Source organism: Alligator mississippiensis, chromosome 9, assembly GCF_030867095.1.
Source record: "Alligator mississippiensis isolate rAllMis1 chromosome 9, rAllMis1, whole genome shotgun sequence".
Taxonomy (NCBI): Eukaryota; Metazoa; Chordata; order Crocodylia; family Alligatoridae; genus Alligator; species Alligator mississippiensis.
The window spans coordinates 14,616,604-14,629,731 of NC_081832.1; the positions used below are offsets into that span (position 1 = coordinate 14,616,604).

At 42.8% G+C, this 13,128-nt stretch overlaps 1 long non-coding RNA gene across 1 annotated transcript in view; it reads right to left on the reverse strand.

The window, feature by feature from the left end:
- Positions 1-4,080: 4,080 nt before the first annotated feature.
- Positions 4,081-13,128, reverse strand: part of LOC109282464 (uncharacterized) — a 209,944-nt gene continuing 200,896 nt past the window's right edge. The window contains exon 7 of the long non-coding RNA XR_009464320.1: positions 4,081-4,596. This is a non-coding gene — a long non-coding RNA (uncharacterized LOC109282464). The remainder of the gene's footprint in view (positions 4,597-13,128) is intronic.

A 13,128-nucleotide genomic window follows, 5' to 3' on the forward strand; every position in this document is an offset into this window, starting at 1 on the left:
GTCCCAAGAAAAACCCCTCCTCTTTCTTCAGTGTTCCCTGATGCATCCCATATCAGGGAAGGGGCAGATGCTTCAGAGATGCAAGCTGTCTTTGAACCACTTGGGAATTCCCTGGCCACTGGGCCTTTTTTCACAGAATGAAGCAAGAAATTGATCATGCAAATGCATAACTAATTATGCACATAATTATGACTGAACACACAAAAACTGGATATCTAATCAGCCTTTTGTTCCTGCAAAAAACTATTTTGTATATACAATCCATAAAATTGCATGCAGAGATAACGTATGCAATTCCACTTATGTTTGGCAAGCCAGACATTTGGGGAAGCAGGAATAAAGCATTTTTAAAATATCATTTTCAAGTCCTCTGCAATAGACATATTCTGGATTTACCTTTGAATTTAATATTTTAAATCAAACTATTGTACCTGGTTCTATTTCTGATAATCATCTATGCTCTTTCAAGCCGTTTATAACCACAGAGCTTTCATTCTCCCTTCTCTTTGATCACTCCTTATTCACAACCTCTTTCGTCCCTCTGCTTTTTCCACCCAGCCTGCTTTCTTCCCCGATCCCTTCAGTAACTTGGTTAAACTTTGCAGTCACACTCAATGTCACCTTCTAATAATGGTATAATTACTCCCCAGATGCACCTCTGGACTTCATTTTTCCTTTTTGTTCCTGATTCTCCGAGGAAATGACAGAAGATGAAAGGACCAACTAGTACAGGGGTGGAGGCCAGATCCACTTGTATGTCTCAAACTTCTGATGTCTGCCTGTGTACCTGAATACATCCAGTCCTTTGTTGTGTTCTGGCAGCTGGGAGAGAACCTGCCGCTCTCCTGTGTCCGCTAGATAATCCTCTGAATTAGAAAGAGGCCTCCGCTAGATCTTAGAACAAATTCATAGTTTTCCTTCAGATGAATTCCATACCAGGACCTGTTGCTTTTTGTTCTAGCCCACCACGGAGGTCCTCTTTCTTTCCTTCTACTTCTCTCTTTCGTTTTGTAAGTTCTCACTCATACTTGACAAGCCCTATTACAATGCAAGAAAGTCACCTGTGATGTGTCCGTGCATGGTTTCTGCTGCCATTACTAACATTATTAACTCCCTTAGTTTCTCAAGAGGAGATTTTGCATTGTTGGCAAATGGCGAGGCTGCCCCAAGGATCCTTACGGAACAGGGATTTGGTTGTTTTTTGTTTTTAATGGTTCCTTGTGAGGTCTGGATCACCAACACCTCTTAAGAGAATTTGTGCCAAGCCTCAAAGGAGAATCCTAACATAAGGTAATAAACAGTGTGTATGTGAACTACTGCCAGTCTGAACTAAAGGAAGTCAAATGGACATTTCAGACCCTCCATCCCTTATGGCTAAGGGTACCTTCTTTTTCAGCTGGTAGCAGACTCTACTCTTGGTGCAGAAGAATGTGAAGTCTGTCCCTTCTATCACTGTGAAGCTCTGTCAAGCTTAGTCACTAAATTATTTATAGTATGACTGATAAAATACTTCAGTCTGGTTTTCCTCTCCTGCATGCACCAGATTGGACCAAGCCTTTGAAAACATGCATACCTAAACATGCATTCAGGGAACAAGCCTGAATTGGTTCTCAGGAGCAGCATGCAGGATTAAAAAGGTATTTCATTTTTCTAACTTCTTTAGGAATTATGTCCAGGCAGAACTGATGCATCTCTACTCCAAGGTAGGTAAATTCTATAGGAAGGACAGGTTTCAATCTGCATTAAAAAGCCAGTCATATAACCACTCTGCAAAGAATCTGCCAGCGCTCAAGAAATGGAAAGAATTTGCAAGAGGTAGTTTAGAGTTAATGTCTCTTGAATCATTCAGCTTCTTTCTACATGTTTTGCTCAATGTTTGTGGTGTGAAAAACATTCCAGTTGCCAACAATGCAACTGAACCACTTGCCCAGAGCTTGTTTTGAGAGGGGTGGAAAATCATCCAAGAGAAATAGGCACAATTAAATCTCATTTTTCGCTTGCTGCCCTGGTCTCTACAACAGATCAAAGTAGGTGAATAATGATGCAGAGTTTGCTCCAGAAATGACTCTCAGTAATGACCCAGTGAAAGAGGACAAGTATGGAATTATTTCAATCCAATTCATAGTTGTCTATCTTCTGACATTGCAACTTTGAGCTCAAAACTGTTCTCCTTAAGTGTCTGGGTATAAAATCACTTCCATAAAGAAAAAGAAGACTGCAGCATGGCATTTCCTACAAAACAAAACTGGGTGGCTATAAAGATTCAAGGACATTTTCTTTTTTAGAATTTGGTGCAGACAGTGAATGTATTTCCACATAATTTATCATCTCATCATTAAGACAGAGCCATTCTGATCTGGTGAAACACCCCTAACCTAACTCCCTAGGGAGATAAGATTTACTGGATCTCTAATGAAGTAGGCATATCCATCCACTACTATGCTTCTGGGGGTCAATTGCTCAGCCAGTCTTTTTTTTTTTTTTTAACGTTGTCCTTCTGCCCTTCCAGATATCAAAATACTAAAAAATAAAAGCAGTTCTATATATAACATCAAGTTATTTAGGTGTCTCCCTTACTTTTCTTCTGTCCCATTACATGAAATATCTTGTATCACAAATATATAAAGGCACTGGGAGTTAGGTTCTTAAATCTAAGTTAAGCAACTAAATGCCTTCATGGGTAATTTTCCTGTAGAATGAAGCACACACAATTGTGTGTGTTTCAAAGCTGCTGTTACTGAAAAATAAGATCAAGGGAGTAAGTCAATGTAGTAACTGGTAGAGAAGTGCAGCCCCTAGATGTAGGGTATAATTAGTAATATTTATGCTTATCAGATCACCCATTTTCCACAGAGTCTACTTATACCTATACTTTGCAAAAACAGACTTATCAATGAACACAACTAACACAGTGGGAGCAGCTAAAAAGATCTACCAGGATTTTAATCAAAGACCTTGTGAAAAACAAGCAAATATTTCCTCAGATAGATAACAATTATGTGTGACTGGCATGGTTGCCATATGTTCACCTGCACTCAAATTGGTTTCAACTGACACAAATTGCAAGATGTTTTTAAAATCAATCAAAGGCTTACAAAGAGGTCAACATGGAGAAGGGGGACTCAAAGGCTGTCTGTTGTGGGTGCGTGAGTTGGGTAGTGGCTAAGAAGTGGAAAGGCAGAAAAAGGAAAGCAAAGATTACTAGCTTTACTAAGAGTCACTGGTTTTGCAAAAGACCCTAAGGTAGGAGTAAGACTCAGCTTGGACCACTCTTATTTCATTCCTGTTGATCAATGCTAAGATAGTGCTAAAAATAGTGCTGCACTGCCATTGTTACACATATCTCAACAATATGCCTTGGCATGCCAGATGCTCAAACACTATTACTTGCCAGCCACTAAGGATTGGACAGCTGATGTGCCAACAGTTCACAAAATACAGGCTGACCTGGTGGCAATGACTCTGGAATTTAATATGGCCATTTAACCAGCTTGTAAGCAAGGACATTCCTCCTTAGCAGCTCTCAAGCTGGTCTTTTCAATCTAATTTTCCATATTAAATGTAGGTGCAGACTAGAGCTTTCTTCACAAGAAACCATTCCAGACAATGCCCTGAATGGGAAAGGAGGATCATTCAGGTATACTAATTAACTCATCTACAGCATACTCATAGTGACTTAACTTGTTAGATCCTAGATAAACACGTTGTCCCTTGGCTCTAACGTCACTCAAGTTATTTATGTGAAATCCAAGCAGCAGCTTCCGGTGATGGAAAATTGACTTTCACCTTAGAGTTGTATGAAGCAAAACTGGTTGTTTTACCCAGCAGAAGTATGCAAAGGGTGCAGTTTAACTGAAAAAATCCCAACTCCCTTCATGAATATCTATAAATCCATGTTCTTTAGACCAAAACCATTGTGCATCCCGGCTTTCTAAGCCCTCCTAATTTAATGCCTCACATTTATTTTGAAATACTGTAGCAGAACAGCTTCAAAAGAATTACAGTGGAATTATTACACATTGAGAAATGATGGTGGTTTGGGGGTCTTCTGGCCTAATTAAATTCCATTTTGTTCAGTCATCCTCAAACGAAACTTCTATTTTCAAAGGGTTTTGTGAACAGAGTGCTGATGAAAGAGAATTTATAGTATTTATGGGGCTACAGTATAAATGGAATTTAATAGCCAAGTGTTGGCAGGGAACTGTCTAATATTTATCGAGTACTGATTAGCGACCAAGGATTTCTGGTGGGATAATGAGCCCCAGACTGGCTCCTTTCCAGTTTTTGACACTGGCACCAAGGTACATCTGCTAATTGCTAGAGGAATACATACATTAACTGAACTTCAGCTAATTAGTGGAGATTTAACTGAATCATTGAAGTTTATGCCTTTGAATTTTACAAAAATATCAAAAGTCAGATAATCACCACAGGCACTTAAGGTGTATCTGAAGCTTACCTTATACAAATGAAAGAATAACTGTGTAGCCAAACTAGAATGGATGACGCCCAACTTGGACACCCAAGCCTCTTGCAGAGGCTTAGCATAGCAATGCAGAAGCTTGATGGTGAATTCCAGGAAGTCAGGCCTAGGAACTAAAAATAAGATTAAATCAAACCTTGATTTTTAGTTTGAGCATCCATTTGGCACCCCCTAAAGTATAGCACTTTTTGTTTAGGTACCATTATATGGTTTTACATTCTGAACTCAACCCATTCAGGAGTGAAAGCGTCCACCCTAAAGCTCATTCCTCTCTCTTTAAAGTTTGCTTAGTGTTCACGAAGGAATCTGGCAACCAAAATTACCTAGTCTGACAAAGGCTACAGAATTATGGAATATCCAGAGACATATTTGGTTTCAGCAGTGAGATCTAATGACAGCGATGAATTTCCAGTGTATCAACAGCAAGTCTTGCAGGAAGAAAAAGAATAGAAAAAAAGGTGGCTCAAAGTCATTCTGGGAAAAGAACAGTGAAAATACAGACAGGAAAGATGAGCTGTGAGCAGCTAAGAATAGTCAGCTGGTAAAGGACCAGGAAAGAAATGATATTCCAGGACTGCGAGAGGCACCAACAGCACTGGCAAAGATACCAATGGCAGAAGGAGCTCTTACAGATGACTTTCCAGAGGTAGAAGACGCATGATTTGTGAGGTGAGACAATATCTTTTATTGGACTAGCTTTATAGTAGAGAAAGATGTTAGGCAAAATTTGGGCTCAAACTGTCCTTCCTCAGGCCTGGAAAAAAAACAGATATATATTTTAAGCTAAATACCAGCCAGAACAATTGCTTTCCATAGAGAAGCAGCAAAGAGGATGACACAGCCAGCAACTGTGTTTCATCCAGGCAGAATCCAGTGGTTGACATGGAAAGTCTGAGGAATAGAAAATGCTGCTTGTGAGACAAAGGCTGCCTTTGAGCACTTATCAACCTGAAGACTAGAAAAAAAGTAAGAGCAGACTGAAAGCAACAGTACTAGCATGAGCCAGAATAGGTGAGCTTCCACCACCACCCACAACCCAACAAGTGGAGCCAGATATTGTACCTGGATCCCTGAGCAGTACAGACTCCAAATGACTGCCTCACATTAGGAACCTGGATGACACAGACACATTTTAATAGATTTTAAATGACATGAGAATTGAACAGGGTGGGACACCAGAATACATGTCAGGTCCTGGCCACGTTACTAATAGAGAAGGTCACCACATTGCAATTGGGAGCCTCAATTGCAGCACATGTAGCTACACCTGAGTTAGCTTGAATATAGATAGCAAAGTAATGAAACCATGCCAGCCCAGGCCTCAACATGAACTGTACATAGTTACACAGGACCCAGGGTACATACTTGGCAGATGAAGCCATAGCATGCTGCTGTGGCTTCATTGCAAGTGGTATCAGAGCCAACTAGATTAATTCTAGTTTGGAGATATCAACCTCTGCCCCAATCACACCTCTGCTCACAGTATAGCTGTTCCCTTAGCTGCTTTCACACATATTGCCACTAGGCACTATAAGCAATGTCAACAAGCATTACTATAAAGGTATCACTGACACCTAAAGCACAGGGCAGCTTTGGCCACGGACAGCATTAGCAAATGCAGGGTTCAGTGTGAAAACAGTGCTGAGTATGCACAGGAGAAAAATTACGTACTGAGGTAGGGAGGGGAATGGAATTATGAAAACCAGAGACATAACAACACAGCCAGACATCCAGGGCAGCTTCAACATATGGGAGCAATAGCAACCTTTGGCTCCTGCCATGCCACCACTGCAATTGTGTGGCCATGACAGCAGTGCTTTCCACTATAGGTGTGCAAGGCAGGCAGTATTCAATTTGGATTTGGCCTGATTCAGGGTACAGTGGTTCAATTTGCTGACTCGGATCACTGTCCCAATTCGATTTGGCTGAATCTGAATCTGAAGATTCGATTCTGGTTTGAAGAATCAGTGATTTGGCCATTGACGCAGCTTTATATGTTTTTTCTACATACCTCAAAGTACCAGGCTCGACTCATGAAGCCTGAGATGGTGGGGCAGATGAGGTGTCCCAGGGGAGGGTGGGGGAGGGCGGTCCCCATGCTCTCGGTGGTGGACCCGAAAGTGGACCAGCTCAGTATGGTGATGTAGCAGGTTGTTACACTGCCATAGGGCGATGTGTAAATGCGCCCATAAGTGTACATTTGCTGCTTGGAAGACTGCAGAGGTAACAGCGCCAAGAGGGAGTGGAAAGTTTTCTATCATCACCCTGAATCTACAATCTTGATGGTCTGTGAAAAGGATAACAGTCCCGGGTGTGAAGAACGAATGCTTCTTGCCTCATCTCAGCATGTGGGAAAACAAAGGCCTCCATGATCATCACACAAAGGGCTACACCTGTGGAGTAGGGCTCCAATCCACCCTCTCCCCTCAGAGGCATCCACTGGTGCATGAGGGATCTCCCTTCATATCCATGCAATGTGTTCCAAAGAATCAAACAGCTCTGCATTGTGGTATTAATAGTGTTTCTTGGCTGGGCTGTGCAAATGGTAATTTAAAACATGAAATTAAGAGATGTTAAAATGGATTCCTTATCCAGAAGAAGCCAAGGGACTCCACCAGGATATTGGGCAGAAAGCTTGTACTATCCCCCTGGAAAAAAGGGATGTGAGAGAGAGGGTATGGAATTATGGAATAGTCAGAAACTATTGTATTAATGTTGCACACATACCTCAATTATGTTACTGGTGACTACATTTCTAGGTCAAAAGGGTGACATAAGGAATTACTGGGGACTAATAAATGCAAATCCCATATTCCAAAACAATGCACTTAACAAAATGTTTGAAGTTTCGCTCCCCTGGGTAAGCAGCACAGACTGGTTTGACCTGGTTCAAAAGACTAATACGGCAACAAAGGAATTGAAATGCCACAAAATGACAGCCTTAACCTGGGGGAGAGATGCACATGTTCCAAGAACAGGCTTGAGGCTGCCCAGGATCTACACATAGGAGATGGGTGTTTTTTGTTTTAAAATATTTTTTCTCCAGAATGTTTTTGTTTCAAATAAAGAGTGCTTTGCTGCATGAGAGCCACCTGGCCACTGAGTAACCCTGCCACAGATGCTGAACTGAAGGCAGACGTACTGATCAGCAGGTGTCTGTAACCCCAGTCAGAAGGGAGCAGATCACAGGAGTCAACTCTGAGAAAGGTGACAGCTAGAAACCCCCTATCTAAGTGGGGTCCAATAGGGAAGCCACAGTGGTTTAGGAGGAGCAGGGTTTTTGGTTGTAGCCGTGTTGGTCTAAGGACATAGGCAAGCAAGGTTATTTGAGTAGATGCACAGACGACGTGTAGGAGGGGCACCAGGGGGCATGTGCCCCCCGACAGGGCCATCCCAACTGCTCACACCACGTCTGTGGGAGCTCACCAGCTCTGGCCCCACTGCTGATGCCACCAGCGGCATCTGTAGATGCTTGCCAGCTCTAGGCCCCCCATTGATGCTGCCCCAGCTTCTGCAGGTGCCCCCCCTGGATTCAGGAGGCACCAGTCGCCCATGAGTAGATGGGATATCTTTGATTAGACCAACTGAGTACTGTAGTTGGCACAAAATTCTTAGCAAGCTTTCGGGCATGATCACCCTTCTTCAGGCATAGAGAGTCTCTGCTGTTCTGAGACTCCAAGGATTGAGAGAAGCAGTGCACCTGGTGGCTAAGGACAGAAGTTACACATAAACTGATTTAAGTGATCAGAAACTGGTTTAAACCTGTAATAGAACATAAGTTCAGTGCACATAAACCAGATTAAAAATGGCCTGGGGTCTCATGCTGGTAGGAGAGGGGAGGCAGGGGGGATTCCCCTCCATCCTCCTCCCTTTGCCTGATGTGCTCCCAAGCTCCCTGCTGCTCAGGGACAAATCTGGCAATGCCTGTTTCAGGCACACCCCAGCTGGGGTCCCTGCAGGCCAGGGTTTAAATACCTCTCCAATTATACTCAGCAGCCTGCTGGGGACTGGCCATGCCCTCCCCCCCCCCACTCAGCTTCCCTCGAGCCTTGCGGCTGTTGAGGAGGGGAAGGAAGGTCTGCTCTAGTGCCCTCTCGGCTTCTAGCCTGAGCCACTGCAGGCATGTGCCTGCATTTCCAGAATCAAAAGTGAATGTCTATTCACTTGCAAATTGGTTAAATCTACGCAGGTTAGACTAATCTGCAAAGATTGAATCAATTCAGGCTCAGGCTTTTTGAATGTTTGTCCCTAGCCAGGAAGTGAGACAAGTAACTTTAGGATAGGGCTATAATAGCCAAATGCTATAGCTGGAGACATCACTCCTGTAGTACTATATCCTATACAGTATCTTTTGTACTCTGCCTTCCATCAGAAAAATGAAAAAAACAAAAAAAGTGATAGATTTTCGATATTCTCATTTATGAGAAAAGTACAGCCTGTTTGTGCTGTAATGGCAGCACTTAGTCTCTACCTTACCTTAATTGATATTACTCCCCTAGTTCTGTTACAACCATGGCAGGTGTTTAGTATAAAACCAGAAAGCGTGTCAAGCAGAGGTATAACATGAATATTGCAGTAAGCAATCACATTTGTTAAAAGGAGCAGGGAACCTAAAAATAAATTATTTGCAATTGTCCCTGGTACTAGCGTTAGCCTGGGGAAGAAGGCATCTGTAAACCAATACATCCTGCTCTCTCTTTATGGATGTTTAGAAGATTTTCCCCTTTTAAATGAGAAGGAAGGCCTGTAGCACTCAAAAGGGATGTTCTTCCCTAGAAGGGTTATTGGGATTTGGAAGGAACAAAAATATGATTAATATGGTGATGCATTCAGAACAGGTGGTGTCTAGCATCCCAAAGTCTGAGCAAAGCAGGAAGATACCCCCTGGTAATCCCTAGCTTACTCCATTTTAATATAATTTTAAAATCTTTTTCTGCTGTTAGTTAAAGGTGCCAGATTTACCTATAGCTGCAGCCCAAGCCACGGTAGAATTACTAGGGAGGTTAAAGTGGTCCCTGTAGTACTCTCTCTGCTAAATGTCTCACTCCTCTTTTCCTCCCTTCCAACTGTTTTCAGGCTGCTGATTTCCTTTATGGCCCATGTCTATATGGAGCACAATGTCTGGTTTCCCTGTGAAGTGCAGCAGCCATATCTGTGCTATTGTGGTAACTACTGGGAAATCCAAAACCATCCTGGGCAAGGGAGATTGACAGTAATATCTTTTGGGTTTCTTTAGCCATGTCGTTCACTGGAAGAAAAACTGTATCCGTTTTGTTCCACAGCAAGCAGATTCATCATTGATGGACCTTCATGTCAGCTCTTCTGCAGAGCGTTGCTTTGGGACTCTTTGATGCAAGATAGAAATAGCCAATTATTATATCCAGAAATAATCCTTTCCCTGGCTCACAGTAGCATTCCTCTCAAAGACAAAGATCCCCTGAAACTCAGCTAATGCATGGAGGGTTCAGAAGATGTTCACATAAATCCTTTCCTTTTTATAATTGAGTTTTATATAATGGAAGTGCCAAGCTTGTATGAATATTCATTGGTAGCATCGTGCAACTCCTGCAAATTGTTTTTAATGAAGCAAGTAGTGTAGAGCCCTGGCTGGAAACAGAAAGAAACAAAAGGTTTTAAACGGGTTGCTTCCTGGAACAAGCTGAAAAATGGAAATGCCTGTAGGATGCTACTGTGCAGCCTTCGATCCTGGTACAAGGCCAGACAGCCAGAAAGGACCTTGCCTGCATGAAGAACTTGAAAGTCCCCATAACCATGATACTACTCCTACTTAGATCCAAAGTTGTATTTTCTTCACAAGTCCTAGCTGGCTAGTTGAAACACTAATGCAACACTAATACTATGTTCAGTATGTAATGTAAGGCATGTCATTGCTGACAGGCATAGCATTCATTTAAATTTAGAATAAAATGAAATCTCCTGAAGTATAATGTAACAGTTAAGAACTTGTAGACTATGACTCGGACCTCGCTGCAAAGGGGCACAGTGAGAATAAGAACCCTCTTAGTGGACACATCTACACATGCGCAATTACTGTGCAGTAACCAAAATTACTGCGCAGTACAAGCACACATCTACACGTGAATATCCGTACTGTGCAGTAAATATGGTGACTTATACTGACTTGAGCAGGTATCAAATTTATTCCCAATTAGTTACTGTGCAGTAACACATGTGTAGATGCCTTACTGTGCATTAACACTCTGTGTGTGGACTGACTTGGGACTAACTTTAGTTCCAAGTCAGCCTGCACACAGTGTTAATGCTCTTTAACACCTGCACATGTACACATCAGTCTATTCCTGCTGGTATAAACTTTTAGTAACTTTTAGCTGGCATAAATGCACGTGTAGACATGCCCAGTGATTCTCAAAGACTGCAGTGAGAGTGGCAGAAGTGTGCTGCCCAAAAGGATCCGTTATTAGCATCCACCCCACAGCACCATGTCATCTGGCCCACTGGGCTTCCTACAGGTCTGGAAATGTAATGTTGGGGAAATAGTGGCAAGTAACACTGCCACCACTCCCCTACCACCAAATTTCCAAGACTCACATGATAGAATCAGGTCTGCAGACCGACTCAGCACTGCTCATCCAGCCTGCAGGGCCAACAGGTTGGGCACCACCGTATAAGTCTTACATGTATATACATACTCTTTTGGGTGTAAGAGTAAAGTGTGCTGCCAATTTTAATCAATTAAAAAAGTGTGCCCCAGGTATCAAAAGTTTGAGAAATGCTTCCTGAACAGCTCTGCGTGTGCCAGGTGGGCTCTTGATTTGGACTGTCTTCAGTAAACACTCCATACTTACTAACTGCCCCACCTTCAAAACAGGAAAGCCTGGCAGGGAAGAGCTAGGAGTAGTCAGAGCCCTGTTCTTCTGCAACATGCAGTCTAACACAGCCAAAGCAGCAGGGGAATATTGTACTATGATATAGAAATAAATTATGTCCCCAGGGATCAATGGGGAAGCAGGGAAAAAACTTTGACTCAAAAGGACTGCAGGGGCTTAGGCATCATCCCTTTGTTTACAGTTATGCCTAAAGGCACAACATGGCTTTAATATAACATGGGCCTGATTGTACTTGCACTCAGGGCAGAGTATATTTTCACTGGAATCAGTGTAATTGCAACAGGGTAAAAGTGGTATTGTGAGAATGAGCTGGGAGATTTTTACACATTAAGACCACAATCTTTAGATTGTAAATATGATATAGCAACTGCACCCATAAATTCAGCACATAAATGCATGCTATTTTGTGGACAAAAGTCCAGATGCTCAAAGGTATTTGAAACTTGCCCAGTTGCTACAGAGAGATACCTAAATACTTTTGACGAACTGGGAAAAAAGCGTTAGGCCCTGATGGGTATTAAAGTAAAGGTACAATGGGATCTAATGCAAGATCTCAACTGACCCCTCACTCCAGTGAGGTACATGAGATGGGCTGGTTGTATGCCCAGGATCCATGGTGGCCTCGGGGACCCTTCCTGGAGGAAAAGGAGCAGGGAGGGATGAGACAAAGGGAGGGACCAGGGTGGGACAGGGAGGGAGCCTTTGTTATTCTGAAGTCTCTACCTTTGTATTCTCCTTCCCTCCTGATGACTCTTCATACACAGCTATCTCTGGTTGGTTGCCTCCCTGTGGTCACACATCCATGCAGCTTTCTGGGCTTTCTCCCAATTTGTTCTGTTCCCCCCAAACCAGGACCTTCTCTGCTCCAGGGCCTTGCAGCTGGTGCCACTTATCTTGTGTTATGGGCAGTATGGTACATACTTCTTTAGTTCTCATACTTTGTGTCCTTGTTGGCCTTGTTGTGTTAGGCAGCCTGTCTGCTTTCAGGCCTGTGAGTAACTGTATGCGAGACCCAGGCTTCTTCAGAAATCAGGTAATCTGCTGTTCATCTTGAACCCTTTTAATACATATATCTATAACTATAAGCCAATTCCCAAAAAACAGACCTTTAAATGCCATTTCTAAACCAAAAATAGGAACCTGACACAAAGTTATTACACATATTTAATTAATCAGCTAATCACATCCTAAGTGTAACATCTGTCAAGAGCCTCCGTGTTTTAATCTAGAATGACTGTGATTAAGTTGATTTTAAAATGGTATTAGGGATGGTCCCTAGCAAGGGTGTAGAGATAGGGCCACATTTTATTCCATCTCTTAGGAGCATAAATGGAATTAGGTGCCTAAGTGTGATTCTATTCCACCCTTTTGAGTCCTGGAAAAACAGCTGATACAGAAGTTGGGTGGTTGCTGTTTTTCCTTGCTGCTTTCTTGCAACTCTGCTTTAATGGTAAGATGAAGGCATGTTACAAAAGTAGATGCAGTAATGGATTTTTAGGCACTTAAAAGTGTAGCACAGAATTGCACTTAGGCATATGGGTGGACTTAAGCACCTAATAAGAGGCACAGAACTGCAGAGGCACAGCTGGGTAGGTGTATGCCCTGGGGAACAATGGTATATGGGGACAGCAGCTGTAGATGGACTGCCATGGACAGTGGCTGGGTCAGTAGCACAGGGTCTGCTCTGTCTGTGTCCACCCTAAGTCAGTGTCCAGGGCGGGTGACCCCATTGCCCCTCCCTGCAGTCGCACTACTAAGAATCTGACCCGTAGTCCC